The 14,419-nt window shown below is 36.7% G+C and overlaps 1 protein-coding gene across 10 annotated transcripts in view; it reads left to right on the forward strand.

Annotated features, from left to right (window-relative positions):
• LMO3 (LIM domain only 3) overlaps positions 1-14,419 on the forward strand; it is a 208,463-nt gene that overhangs the window by 177,380 nt on the left and 16,664 nt on the right. The gene's annotated exons all lie outside the window — the stretch shown is intronic.

Consider the following 14,419-nt stretch of genomic DNA (forward strand, 5'->3'; position numbering starts at 1 on the left):
ATATTTTTTTAGGATCTACTGTCTTCCAGTTACTGTTCCAAGGACTGGAGCCATAGCAGTGAGAAGGGCAGACAAAAATCTTTGCCTTTATGTATCTTATATTTTAGTACTATTTATGAAGTATTTTCCTTGAGCTAGGAACTATGCTAAGCGTTTTACAGATGTAATCTCATTTAGTCTTTGGGAACATTATTTTGCTTCTCTTAGAGACACTGAAGCACGAGATGATTAAATTATGTAGCCAAAGTTCCCAAGGTGCAAAGTGGTGGAGCTGGGATTCAGATTTAGACAGGGTGCCTCCAAAGCCCATTCTCACCGGCTATGCTTTAGTGTGCAGTGATCATAGGTCATCGTAAGGCAGACTGCTGCCAGTATAAACAGAGGGAGCTATTCTCTTACACATCTGCATTATCTTCTTAAGTTACCTGTATACCATTGCTCAACTATCAGTCATTTAAATATAAGCCTGGGAGGGTGTGTGAAGTACCTACCAGGAACCTTGGTTCTTATCAGTAGCATCAGACACACTCAATTCTAATTCTGTTCTGAGGCTCATGAAACAGTTCCCTGTGAACCATACCCACTGTCTTTCTAGTGATAATTTTGTGAATGAGTAGAGAAATTTAGGCAATTCTTTATTCTTGGTTTCCTAAGCCTGTTGGAAAACAGCCAAGCCATTTCATAATGGTTCCCCTAAATATATTAATAATGTGTATGTAAGGGAATATATATATAAAATACATACATATATATATATAATTTAATGCTTGAAAAGACATTTTGTTCTCTTTAAGCAAAATCCCTATGGAAGTTTATGACCTTTGTAATCAATGCCTTTTTTAAAAACTGGGCTCTAGAGAGTGTTTGGGTTGGAAAAGGTCACCTATTTGCAATGATATATTCTGTCAAGAGTGTGTATAAGTGTAATATACTAGACCTTAACAATGCAATATATTTCATTGGAATAAAAGACTTTTTTGCTTTTTATTTCAAATTGAGACTTTATTAAGTACAGAACTATGAATTATTTCTTCTTGAATACATTCTTTTCGTGAATTAGTGTGATTACTGTAGTGCTTTGAAATTTTTCGAGTCAGACCTGAGCCTGGGCCAGACTGAGATAGTTCTGTACCAAAGAGAGCATTACTTTTTCCCTTCTCCTTCCTATCCTCCTTTGTACCCAACTCCTCCCCTCTTCCCCCCAACTCATTTAACAATGAAGAGGTGGGAAATTATTTTGAATATATATTGTTCAAATGAACTAAGTAAAACAGTAGTTTTTCAAACTTCAGTAGTTTATGTGACTCTTTGAAGAAAAATAAGTTTTCTTAGAATCCCCTAAATGGCCAGGAATTTGAGAAAATTGCAGTACTGTCACTTAAGGTAGTTAATATTTTCTATATTTTCTTAATATTTCCTATAAGTTCAATTAATCATAAGACTTCAGAGAAGACTTCTGGAAGGAGGTGAGATTGGCGTGAGAGATGAGCAGAAAATACATTTCAGCTGTAAGTAGCTACCTACTGCCTACTTGGCACTGGAGACCATTGTCAACTTAACAGTAAGGCAAATGGGCTGGTCAAATTAAGTGTAGAGCTGCTAGGGGAAAAAAAACACAAAACAGGATCCTCAGTTAAACTTAAATTTCAGGTAAGTAATGGATAATTTTCTAAAATATAAGTATGCTCCATGCAATATTTGGGAATCCTAAGTCTGGTAGCTCTAATTAGGTGGCTCATTTATAAGAAAGAGAGAATTGTGGTCCTACAGAATTGGTCTGGAGAAGCATATGGGGCAAAATGAATATTATTATGTGAGTAATGTGGAGCCATTGTTAGTCATTGAACAGATCAAAGAGAGATCTAATTTGTGCCAAGTTTCAGAAAGTAGATGATGATGTTGCCTAACATGGGGCTGGTGTAGCCTCACTCAGTATAGCTTTGTCCTTATTAGGTTATTTCTATAAGTTGAAGGAAGAACATGGGGAATGTGGTCTGATCCTTGTAACAGCTTCTAAATAATTTATCTTTGACTTCTGTCTAGAGGTGTTATATCCATTGTACACTGAGCTCAAAATGGGATTTTAAAAATAGCTGGTACTAATCTAGTGGGTAGAAGTAAAATTCCTATATGCAATCTAATTCGTTGACAAGGAAAGAATGCTAATTTCCAGTTATGTCCCTGCTATGTAGTTCAGTAATGTCAGGGCATATGAATAAGACACATGTTAGGTCAAGGGGAGTGCATGGCACCAAGGAGCTTACTATCTAGCAAGGAAGAGACAGGAACAGAAGCTGGCACAAATGTTGTGAGGTGCATATAGTATATGAAAACAAGTGGCTCAATATCCAAAGGAAGGTGTTATTCATTTTGCCTCAGGGCAATTAGAGGGTGACATTGGAGCTGAATATGGCAAAGGAGTAGTGGGTTAGCCAGGAAGAATAGAGGTAGTAAGGGCTTAACACTCAGGACTGGTAGGTTATCAGGCATGAAAAAAGATGGTGAATTGAAAAAGAAGAGAGCATGTTGGGGATGAAGCACAGTTGTGGAAGAGAAGAGAGAAAGAAAGACTGGGGCCAGATGGGTTGGTCCTTTCACACCATCATGCCTTTATCCTTCATGCAGTGGGGAGCTAGAGAGGGCTATAGGCAGAAGCAACACATTAGATCTGTGTTACATAAAACAGTAACTGGCTGTAGCATGGAGAGTGAAGAACAGGGCAGGGAAGGCTGGTAGAAAAGATGTTCAGCTAGGAGGTCATAGTGTGAGTCCAGGGGAGAAATGATGCATGCTAGAGATGGGTCACTGAGATTGAAGAAAAAAGGGACATGTCCATATAGCATTAAAGAGATAGAACTGGCAGGATTGACATTGAAGGTTTGGGGGGGTGAGGATCGGTCAAAGCTGAATTTGAGACCTCTGGTTTAAGGGACTTGGAGATTGTCCTGACATGTCAGCGTCAAACATGAAGGGGTGTGGCTATGTAGTCTGCAGAAGAGAGGAATGTTCTGTGTAAAGAGATCTAGACTTGTCCTGTAAGGCCCCAGAGAGAGGAAGGTCTAGAAAAACAGAATTTGGCTTTAAACATAAGCACTTCTGAGAGGTCAGGAAGTAAAAAGGGATCTTTTAAGAAGTAGTAAATTGCCTCTGAGGTTCCTTCTGTTCTATGAGGCCAGACCAGGAATCTGCGGTGTTCACCTCTCCCATTAACTCCATGCAACCCTGGGCATGTGACATAATTCTAATTGCTTCATTTTCCTCATCCTTAAAATGGGGGAATAAACTGCCACCTGTGAATTCGGTTGTGAGGATTAATGAGACAACCTATTTAAAATGCTTAAAACGGTGTCAGGTACAAAGCCAGGGCTGAATAAACATTCAATCTTACATGCTAAGCCCCTACCTAATTGGCCAGATATCATACTGATGTTGATTTGAGATGTTTCTTTGCAATGTAAGTACAGGAAAATCTTTTGACTGATTTGTCTCATTTGATGAGGTATTATTTTCAGAGAGGAGTTCGGCTTTTAGTTGCTTTTTCCATTAAAAATTCTTTTGTGGATAGTATTATCTTTAGTGTGTAGAAATTGATCTTATGTTTGTGGTTTCTAAAATTAATAAAGCCTCCATTTTAGTGGGGTTTTATTCTTATGGGTTTGTTTACTAATTTTAATCTCTAAAAGAGAATGTTGAGCTTTTTATAAATGCATTGCAAATATCATAAGTTTAGATTATACCTTGGAGTCAGCACTCAATTGTAGAATACAGTGGATTGCCCTATCATCCTTTGCAAGGTAAGAAAATACCTTTTCCCCTTGTATGTTTGTTGTTTGTTTCTCTCATTATCAATTTATCACACTATTTTATCCATTATACTTGGATTAAGGGCAAAAAGTCTGATATGGAGTGATCACCAGTCTGGGTATCAGAAAACATAGACTTCCAGGTTTCCATCCCTGCTATTAAAATTGACTGTAAGATCTGAGGTGAGTCACTGTTCCTCTGTGCCTCAGTTTGCCCTATAAAATGACTGCCACCTAGCACCTCACAAATAAATATAAGGTTAATTTTAATAGTACAGATTTATGTAAGAATAGTTTTTTATGCCCCCCCCCAAAAAATCTTTGCAGTTGGAAAGAAAGCTATTTATTTCCCCACGTGCCCTGTAGTTAATGAAGGACAGATTGAAATTAACTCCATTGATTCAGTAAGAAAACTGAGGTTTAAAATCAAAAAGTAGGGAATGCCTGGCTGGCTTCGTAATTGAGCGTCTGCCTTCCACTCAGGTCAAGATCCTGGGGTCCTGGGATGAAGTCCCTCATCAGGTTCCCGGTGAAGAGTCTGCTTCTCCCTCTGCCTATGTCTCAGCCTCTCTTTCTGTGTCTCTCATGAATAAATAAATAATCTTTAAAAATTTTAATAAAAAAATTGAGAAGTAGTAAAAAAATAAATAAATTTAATTTAAAAGTGGGAGAAGGAGGGGGTTCCTAATTCAGGTTCTCACTGCACCTCCCCACCTAAGCCACATTGTTGGTTAAGTGCTTTGAACCTGTCAGAAACAGAGTGTAGGAAAAAATACCAAGTAATATCAGCCTGCCAGTATGGGCTGTCGGGAATATCTATTATGCCATCTGTCACAGGGGATTTTAGGTTGGAGAGCATCAAATCCGTGACTGGGGACTCAAAGTTCAAAAGCAGAAGGTCTCCCCTCTCTTCTGCAGACGGTGTGGTGTCTAAATCACTGTTTTCAGGCATTTTACTGATCATACACCGTGAATCTGCAACTTCATTGGAAAAGAAAAAAAAAAAAGAGGGAAAGGAGGAGAGAGAGGAAAAAGAAAGAGAGAGAGAGAAAGAGAGAAAAGGGGGAAAAAAAGAAAGCCTCAAAGAGCCCTGCATCCCAGCACTGTTCCGTGGGTTCTGTAGTTTACATCGGTGCTTTTGGGAGGTGTGATAGGAAATTTCCAAGCCTACTGTCTGCCTCCACGGCTGGGGTTTGGGTGCTGACCTGTCGGGAGCAGCGGGCGTCCATCCGCAGAATGGGTGGGGAGGCCGGGTTGGGCCCAGGGCGCAGGTAAGCCGCAGGCCAGGTGTGCCTCTGGGGGGTGGGGGGAGCAGAGGAGCAGCAATTAGGCAGCCGAGTCATGCTCTTGGGCGCGGGCTGCAGTTCCCTAATACATTCCTTTCTTAATGTGACTTGATGTAGATAGAGTGAGGGCCTATCAGGTGTGAAAAGCCCTGCTGCTCCTGGCGTGGAGCGGCCTCCAGACGGTGATTTGGCGACGTCAATCTAGTCATGCTTGATTTCGACACTTAACGTGGTAAAGCAGGATTTCTCTACCCCCGATCAACTTCTCAATTAGCAAGCTGCCTTGTGTAACGGCCTTGTTTTGCAATCCCTCAGGGCTGCTTCAGGGGTCATTAGGGTGAGAAAACTTGAACGCTGGCTCTGGGCTGGAGCCGAGAGCTCTCCTAAATACATAGAACCCCTTCTCGAGTTGTTTGCTTTCATGGGATTGATTCTTGGCACATTAAGAAGCTTAAGGCTCCGGTATCTTCTTTAAACTGGCCCCCTTATCGCCTTTGCAGCTGACAGGTTTTTTTGACAGGCTGAGAGTAAAAAGAGATAACTAGTAGGTTAGTACTTTATTTATACATGTGGACACACAGGCGCACAGAGGCACGTGCACGCGCAAGTTCCACTATCTTTTAAGTTGTCTTTTCAGGGCCTGTGGTTACCAGTAAGTATCAGCTGTCAAATGATTCCAATGCCTTATTTTTCCCTATTCAGGGTGTCGGAGTTCAGAATCTTTATTTCTGCTTTTTTTGATCACTAAATGATTTTAAATTGTGCCTCATTCAGTGTTTTTCTCTCTTGACCCCAGACCATATATGTACATGAGTAACAGAGCCTACCATGAGGTTTATGCAGTGGGCATTTAGGAACAGATATTGAAATAGAGTTTATTGATAGGATTTTTTTCCCCTTTTCTCTCTGATTTGACTAAATGGCTGATTCCCAACTTTAATACAAATAGAGTTTATTGATAGGATTTTTTCCCCCTCTCTCAGATTTGACTAAATGGCTGATTCCCAACGTTAATGCATTTATTAAAAAAAAAAAAAAGAAAAAGAAAAAGAAAATTTTGAGTGATTTTTGGAGCTTTTTTTTTCTTTCATAAAATGTATCTGGATAGGAAAACACATGATAAAAGCGGAGGAATGTATTTTTGAGAATTGTACTAATTCCTTAGAAAACATCTCTACTTTGGATTATGCGTTTCATATTTGTGATTTCCATTCTGATAACCCATTTTCATGTCCACTTGGTATTATCACAGTGTTAGAAAAATAGATGAATGAATGAATATCAGATATTTTGGCAGATTCTGCCTTAAGGTCATGTTCTTGGAGCAAATTATTCTAACATATATTCTGTGAACGGATTTTCCCAAAGTGATCTGCCTAGGTTTCTTACAAAAATATTTACTTTATTGACATTGAACAGAATTTTTGTGGTTGATAATAGAGGTATGGTTCTAGAGATAACTGAACTCAGTGTATTTTATAAATTGGAAGTGGGATATATATTGATGTTACACACCCCCAATACACTATTTATGAAGGGCTTGACATCCAGTTTTAGAAGTGTTTAAGGAATACTTAAAATTCTGGACACTGTGGAATAGCAATTTCTAAGAAGTACTTCAAATAGTAAGTCCTAAATGTGACACAACAAGGAAATACCTCTGTAGCTCTATCTTTTTATAAAGAAAATGCATACACATTTCAAAAATGAAGTATTTACTTAAAACTCAGTGCTATGGAAATAACATTTTACCGAAGAAAATGTTTAAAAAACTACACAAACGCATCATGTCTATATGATACTATCTGTGTGTCCTGTGTATGAAGGACATTGTATGTGTAGATACAGAAATATAATCTACAGGTCTGACTGTAGTTCTTTTTGTATAGTTTTACTACACAAAATTCAACTTCAATGTTTCTCCTTCATAATACCATATCTATGTTGTACAAATCTATGATGGAGAGCATCAAGCTTAGACTAATTAATACTAAAGAATTCTACCTCTTCTTTCCACAAAACTATTTTCTTTATATATATATATATATATATATATATATATATATATATATAGTTGATTTCTTATTCCCAAAAGGAACTTGTCTCATACAAATAATTATTTTCGTGGGATTTTTTTTTTTTTTGGTAATTCTTCTAAGTTCTTACTTTAAGGCAATTCAAAAATCTTTTAAAATATTCTCAAATTAAACTTCAAGTTAAATACATACATATATACATATATATACATGCATACATATATAGAGATATAAAATACTAACTTGTACTGAATTGAAGTTGTATACCTTCCTTTTAACTTGGTTTTACAAATTCAGTATAACTAAAAGTCAAATTCTCCAAATTAGCTTTTACTTGAATCATCCAATTACACTTCAGCTAAAGTGAAGAATCACAGAATGTTAACATTATACAAAAGCCCTGAAATATTTAGATATTTAGTTCACTCTGCCTATTTGGGTCACACACACAAAGAAAAGGAACTGAAGAACAGAAAGTTTGAAATTATCTGAATTCTAATTGATCTTTGGCTATTACTAGGTTTGCTGTATAATTTTCTACCCAACCCAGAACACTTTGATAAAGAAAGCACTGCTAATAGTTAGCCTGTGTCACAGTACTATGCAGGATTGTCCTGCACACATCCTGACATGTAAAATACCCTTGTTAATACACAGACTAACCCACATGTGATTTTTTAAAAGGATAGTTTTAAGAATAATTTGTTATAACATTTTAAGAATAATTGTCCATTAAAATCCTAGAGGCAAATGACATCAGATGTTAAATTTGCTGTGCAGAAAACACTTTTTTTAAAAGAGAACCAATAAGATACCTTTCATGAATCTTTGGTGATAATGTTCATGGGATTTGGAGCCAGGGTATATTTTGATGCCTCTATAATAAATGATCCTTGGTTATAAACAAGAATGACAGGGGCGCCTCTTGTGGCTCACTGGGTTATATGTCTACCTTCCACTCAGGTCAAGATCTCGGACTTACCAAGATGTCTTGGGGTGGAGCCCTCCTCTCCAGGCTCCCTGCTCAGCGGGGAGTCTGCTTCTTCCTTTTTCTCTGCTTCTCCCCACCACTCTTGTTCTCTCTCTCTCTCAAATAAATAAATTAATCAATTAAAAAAAAAAAGTAAGGATGACTATCTCTGGAAACATTTTCTGCCCCTCTTATTTTTTAGTAAGTCGAACTTATAAATTACACAATGTCCTAAATCCTGCCATTTACCTTAAAAGGAAATATGGTAATTAGGTAATTTCTTCAAAGGAGTAAGGTAAAAAGATTTAAATAAAATTTGAAACTAAATTGAAAATAACAGGTCCTTATCTGGGTTGTCACTAGACTCCTACAAAGCACTTTTTCTTTGAAGTAAGTCATAATCCTAGAAGAAAAGTTTTTCTGAAAATTTACTGGCTAGTTGCAAGAATAAGTAAATGCCTTCCCTAACTCTTTGTTTACTTTTTATAAATATTCCAGCAATTACTGTCACAAATTCATAACCTCTGGATATGAAAGAAACACTTTACATCAGAACAGATACGTTTGCATTGCAGCCCTGATTACACTGTCATCAGGGAGTCAGTGGTTCCCAGCGGAGCCTTAGTTGAGTCTTGGTTAGTACCTGAAAGAAGGACTGAGTGGCACTTGCAAATATGTTGAAATTGACATGTGAAAATATTAAGTGGCTTATTTGAAAAAGATCACAGAAAAGGTCTTTCCCATGATTAATTCTCAGATAACTGTTTACAAAATGACCTCCATCACCTTCCCATAAAAGCTTTTTTCCTTCCTCTTTATTGTTCTTTTCTGTTCAAACATTTTGATGCTTCAAGTTCATTAGTTATGAGATGGGTAAAAATCATATTTTCAAATAAAATACCTCCCCACTTTCTTGCTCACTTTTATATATAGTGTATGCAAACACAAGTGTGGAAATGAAAGATGAAAGGGAAAGTAATTGTAGGGCTCAAGACATCTGTAAAGAAAGCAAAAGACTGCAATGCTGAGTTTTAGGAAAATATTACTTCAAAAGTTTACACCCTGAAAAACCTATATAATTTTAAGTAGGTGAAGCTTTTTAAAACTTATGATAGGACAGATTGTTGCTTTAAAAACTCCTTATAAGCCTTCATTATAAAACTGTGCACAGCACATCCCAATTAGCATTTATTGTATCATGGCTAAAACCAGTGCATAATTTATTGTGATCTACTAACAACTTCCTCAGTTGTGTCAAGGGAAGGATAGATAATAGCTAAATTGCCCACAATATCTGTAAAAATAGTCATAGATATTTATGCTCGTGTAATTGTGACTGATTTGTTCTCTCCCTCATTAAAAGCTTACCTGAAAATTCGAGCAGACTAGATGAAATATCTACTTTGATTATTTAACAATGCATATCTCTAATTTTAGTTCATCTGTGTTATCCTTTATTTCACTGTCTCTTGCTTTTCTGTACATCCTCTTATTCTAGCTTTTCCCATAACTTTGTCTAAAAATTTGAAAAACCTTGTCATTTAATATCCCAACAATAAATAGCAAGTTTGACATACTTCTTTCGTTTGAGCTACGGAAGATTCTTCTGAGGACTAGGATTTTATGATTCTATGAAATGTTGGTACAATTGCCATATTTGCCCAGAAGTATTATCCTCATCAAATGTTGAAGTGAAAATATTCAATTTTACATCCCTCTGACTCACCTCTCTCAGTAGGTTGCTGTGCTGATCATAAGTAGCAGTAACACCTGCTCGGCTTTGGAAAATGGGTATGAGGGGAAATTGACAGTGATTTGTTGAAAGTGAAAGTATAGTATTTAAATACTGTTTGAAACGTTTGACTGAGTCAGGTGTGGAGAGAGATGGTAATTCTAAGTAAATCGATTCTGTCAGATCAGCAAGCTAGAGTCTTTTATCCAGTGCAACCCCTTCTTGCCCTATTTTTATGGGGCAGCACAGGGAAGTATAGTGAGAAAAAGACCAGATCTGGATAAGGATGGTTAGGTTATCATAGCCGTTCTGATGCTAAATAATGCTGTAGGCTTCTGTCTATTGGTGTAGGGTATTTCCTTCCCTTCATGGCAGAGCTAGGACCAGAGCCAGGAAGTCCAGGCATCAGTTCCTTTTTTTTTTTTTTCCATCTTACCCTGTTGCTGACTACATGGAGAAGAAAATGGCAAGTTTTGAAAGGAGTTAACACTGAGTAACCCTAGAACCGGAAAAATAGGCGAAACATTATTGTCTATTTCAGATTATGGGTGTGCTATAATGAGTCACACTATCAGCATACAATTAAGTTTGATGTTAGAATAAAGCATCTCTGGCCTTTACTTTTTCTATCTATAGGCATAGAACACTGGAAGAGAGATTTCTAGGATGAGTTTAAATTAGAAAATTCTAGATCTCTGTGTGTGTAACTGTAATAAACCGAGTGTATCCACGGGTACTGGGAAAATAGATCAGCACTGTCTAACAGAAACATAACATAATGTGATTCACACATTAATTTTCATTTTTCTAGTAGCCTCATTAAGACGTTTTCTTTCAGATGAAATTAATTTTGAAAACATATTTTCTTTAACCAAGTGTATTCAAAAGATTATCATTTCTATTTGTAATCAAAATTTAAAAGATATTCATGAAATGTTTTACTTTTCTGTGCTTTGAAATCTGGGGTATATGTTTTACTTAGAGCATATTCCCATATATACTAACCACATGTTAATTGGTCAGTAGCCACTAGTGCTGACCATATTGGACAGCATAGCAATAGACGGCGAGTACAAATACAGTTAGCTTGGCTTATGAGTTGAGTGAAGGTGGGGAAAGAACCAGCTCTATGGTGAAATTAAAGGTCTGCCTTCAAGATATGAGCAGTATTACTGTTTTGTCTTGTTTTCCTGGACTATCTTGAGATAGTCTAAAGCAACCTATTTCAAATTAAGGTAGATTCTGCAGGGCATGGACACCTAACCAATCACTCATGGGACTTGGTTCTAGAATGATAGGTTCCTATAAGTCAAGTAGTCTTAGTGGGAAGTAAGTCTTCCTAAAATGTTTCCTTAGTCTCTCCTTTGCCTAAAAGGCACTCCCCAGAGAAACAGATAACAATGGTGTTTCTTCACCTTTAGCATTTCTTTTTATTTTTCTATTAGTCCCAATGTAGTATTAAGTATAGATAACAGGAATTCCAAAAACCCAAAAGTTAAATCTTTCCCCTTCCTCTTCAGGGATAACTTTTTACTTATAATTTTATTATCCCCACCATGTTGTTGTTTAAATGGGTGGGTGATATTTTAGTCCAATCGGTGGTTGGGAGACACTCAGGAATTAACCATCTGGGTTGGATGTGAACACCCAGCAGCCTAATTCAAGGAAGGGCAGAGTTTTGCCTGAGTGTAGGAGAGGGACACATTCTGAGGATACTCTTAACATATTACTGCGCCAAACATGAAGCCTTAGTCATGCAGGCCAGAGTCACCTCTGTGGGTTGGCTGGGCTTCTTTTCCTACTCCCTATAACCTCAGCCTACCAGACTGCTAGCATATTTGCCATTTCTTAAACATACTTTAATAACTCTGATCTTGACCATCTCCAGACTTCTGCTTATCCTCTAACATCAACCTGAGAAACATTTCTCTCAGCTCCCACCAGTTCTCTACCTTCTGAAATACCATCTTTCATTCAAGTCCTGCTTCAAATGACATGTTTTCCCTGGTACGGCATAGGCTTACCAAGTGACAACCACCCTCTATTGCATGGCACTTTTCACCTCTGCCCTTGTACTGCTCTTCTCATTGGTTACTCGATGGCACACAACCAGCGATTATGCATCTTAACGTCCCTAAGTACCGTGTACATAGTAGGCATCCACTTTCATTAAGAAGGTTTCATTGAACCTGAGCTTCCTGTCTATACTGTAAGCTACCTCTGGGATTTCAGGTAGCAAGTTTTATATTTTAACATGTACACAACTATATGGCATGGGCCTTGGCAGTTTTTTTACTGAAATTGTAGTTAGGCGCTTTGTAACATTTACTTAATTTTTCCACTCAACCTGTAATATGTGCTTACCTAGTGAGCTGAGTGTGTGCATATTCCCTATAAATCTATCTACATAAAGGGTGCCTGAGTGGCCTAGTAGCTTAAATGTCTGCTTTTGGCTCAGGTCATGATCCCAGTGTCCTGGGATTGAGTCCCACATTGGGCTCCCTGCTCAGTGGGGAGTCTGCTTCTCTCTCTACCCCTCCCCCTACTCGTGCTTTCTCTCTCTCTCTTATGCTCTCGCTCTCTCAAATAAACAAATTTTTAAAAATCTTTAAAAAAAGATCTATATAGAATTATCTATCAATCGATCTTATATATGAGATATATATCTTTTCTATTTTATGTATATAAGATCTTATATAGAAAGAGAATATACACATATGTGTATATATATACATACACATGCACACATGCATGTAAAGAGATTATGCATATATACTCTATAGGTATATATATATTTTTTATTTTTTTTCTATAGGTATATATTAATATATGGATTAATTCATATACACTTTACATTCAGCAAATGGCTTTTGTGCTTGGCATGATCTGTATTTGTTAATAAAAATATATACACTTAATATATATGTGTATAAATACACATATATAAAATATATGAATTTAATAACCCAAATTAGAGTTAATTTTAAAGAATAAAACTGCTTAACTATGAAAGGAATAATCTCTAAGCTTCCTTTAACAGGTTATGTATCTAGTTCCTTTAAAATAAGATCAACGTTTTTTAGCTTAAGTTTTGAAAAATTCAAATTAATTTAAATTTGCACAAATGTATACTAAAAATATATGCTAAGCCTAACTGTGTAACAATTAGAAGCATGGTTCACATTAATGTTAAACATTTTTATATTCTCCTTTGTACATTTAGAAGTGTTCAGTGTTTCCTTTTTCTCCTCTTTTAACTCCCACACTTTCTTTATCTCTGTGACAGTGGAGGACGTGCTAAGACCCAACAGGAGAGAGAACAATAGGTTCAACTCTCTTCACCCTCCTAATGGGTGAGCTTTTTTTACATTTAAAACAAAAGAATTGAATGTTTAAAGTGTTTTCATTTTCTATCACTGCATTCCTTAGTTTAAAAAATGAAATAGGAAAGGAGATGAGAAGTGTATTTGTAATAGACAAAAAAGCAATTGCCCTTCTCAATCTGTGAAAATGTTCTATTCCTACTCACATAACGTGTTCAATAAAACTTCACCATCCAGCAGTCAAAAGTTAAAGATCTTTTTCATTGATTACAATCTCATATTCTTAGAAAACTAAACTTTTCATTCTCTGTTCACCTCTAGTTATTCTGCATAGAGAAGCGTTTTGTTTTGTTTTTTTCCACACATGGTATTATAAATAAACAGTCTTATCTGCGATGTTGAAAAAAAAAATTACTGTTGACTTCATGTATATTCAAGTTGCTCAATGAGGATTGCCTGAATACCAGAAGAGAACACTTGATCTTTGTTCAGAGTTAAGGTTTATTGCAGTGATATTTATGTATGCATTTTCCCCAAAATAATAAATTAATTTGAGTCGAATACTATGCTTTCCATGGCTTGGGGGAATTTGATTTAGTGACTTGAGCCACTGACCTGGTAAAAAATCTATAGAAACATCTGGTGCCGTGAAATAAAAGACACTAATACAATGAACACTCATTTTCCCCCGGATGCCTGTAGTAAACCATATTCATTATTGCTATGTTAAATGATTATATGTCTTGAGTTTTTCTCTACCCCCACCTCCAGGAACTTTAGTAATGGATATATACTAACCCATACAGAATCCACCTGATTTATGACTAGGTTGCAAAAGCTGTTGGACATTTGGTAAAAATGCAAAATTTTCTGAGTGCTTTGCCACCCATACACAAAAAGTATTAAATATTTCTCTGCATGCTTACTACCATGTGGGAAGTGTTATGCAGCATACAGATAGGCTTGAGTTCTTACTTATAAGAAAGTTGTCTGTTTGGTTTTTACCTTCTTGTCTATGTTTAGATTGTCAGTACCAGGTAGTGAAAGTGAAAACAGAATGGAAAACGGACAGGAATGTCCTTTGGGATCCCTGCAAATAGTTTTACGCATTGATATTGCATAGATGGTAGTTGTCACCTTTTATATCGTGAGTCCACTTTGGATAGTGTGTCAGAAACAAGACAGAGGTCATATTGCTTAAAGCCTATTGTGAGCATGAATGGTAGAGAAAAATCTAGCCCATAAATTGGCAAATTAACCCCTGCCATG

The sequence above is a fragment of the Vulpes vulpes genome, chromosome 8 (assembly GCF_048418805.1).
Source record: "Vulpes vulpes isolate BD-2025 chromosome 8, VulVul3, whole genome shotgun sequence".
NCBI lineage: Eukaryota > Metazoa > Chordata > Mammalia > Carnivora > Canidae > Vulpes > Vulpes vulpes.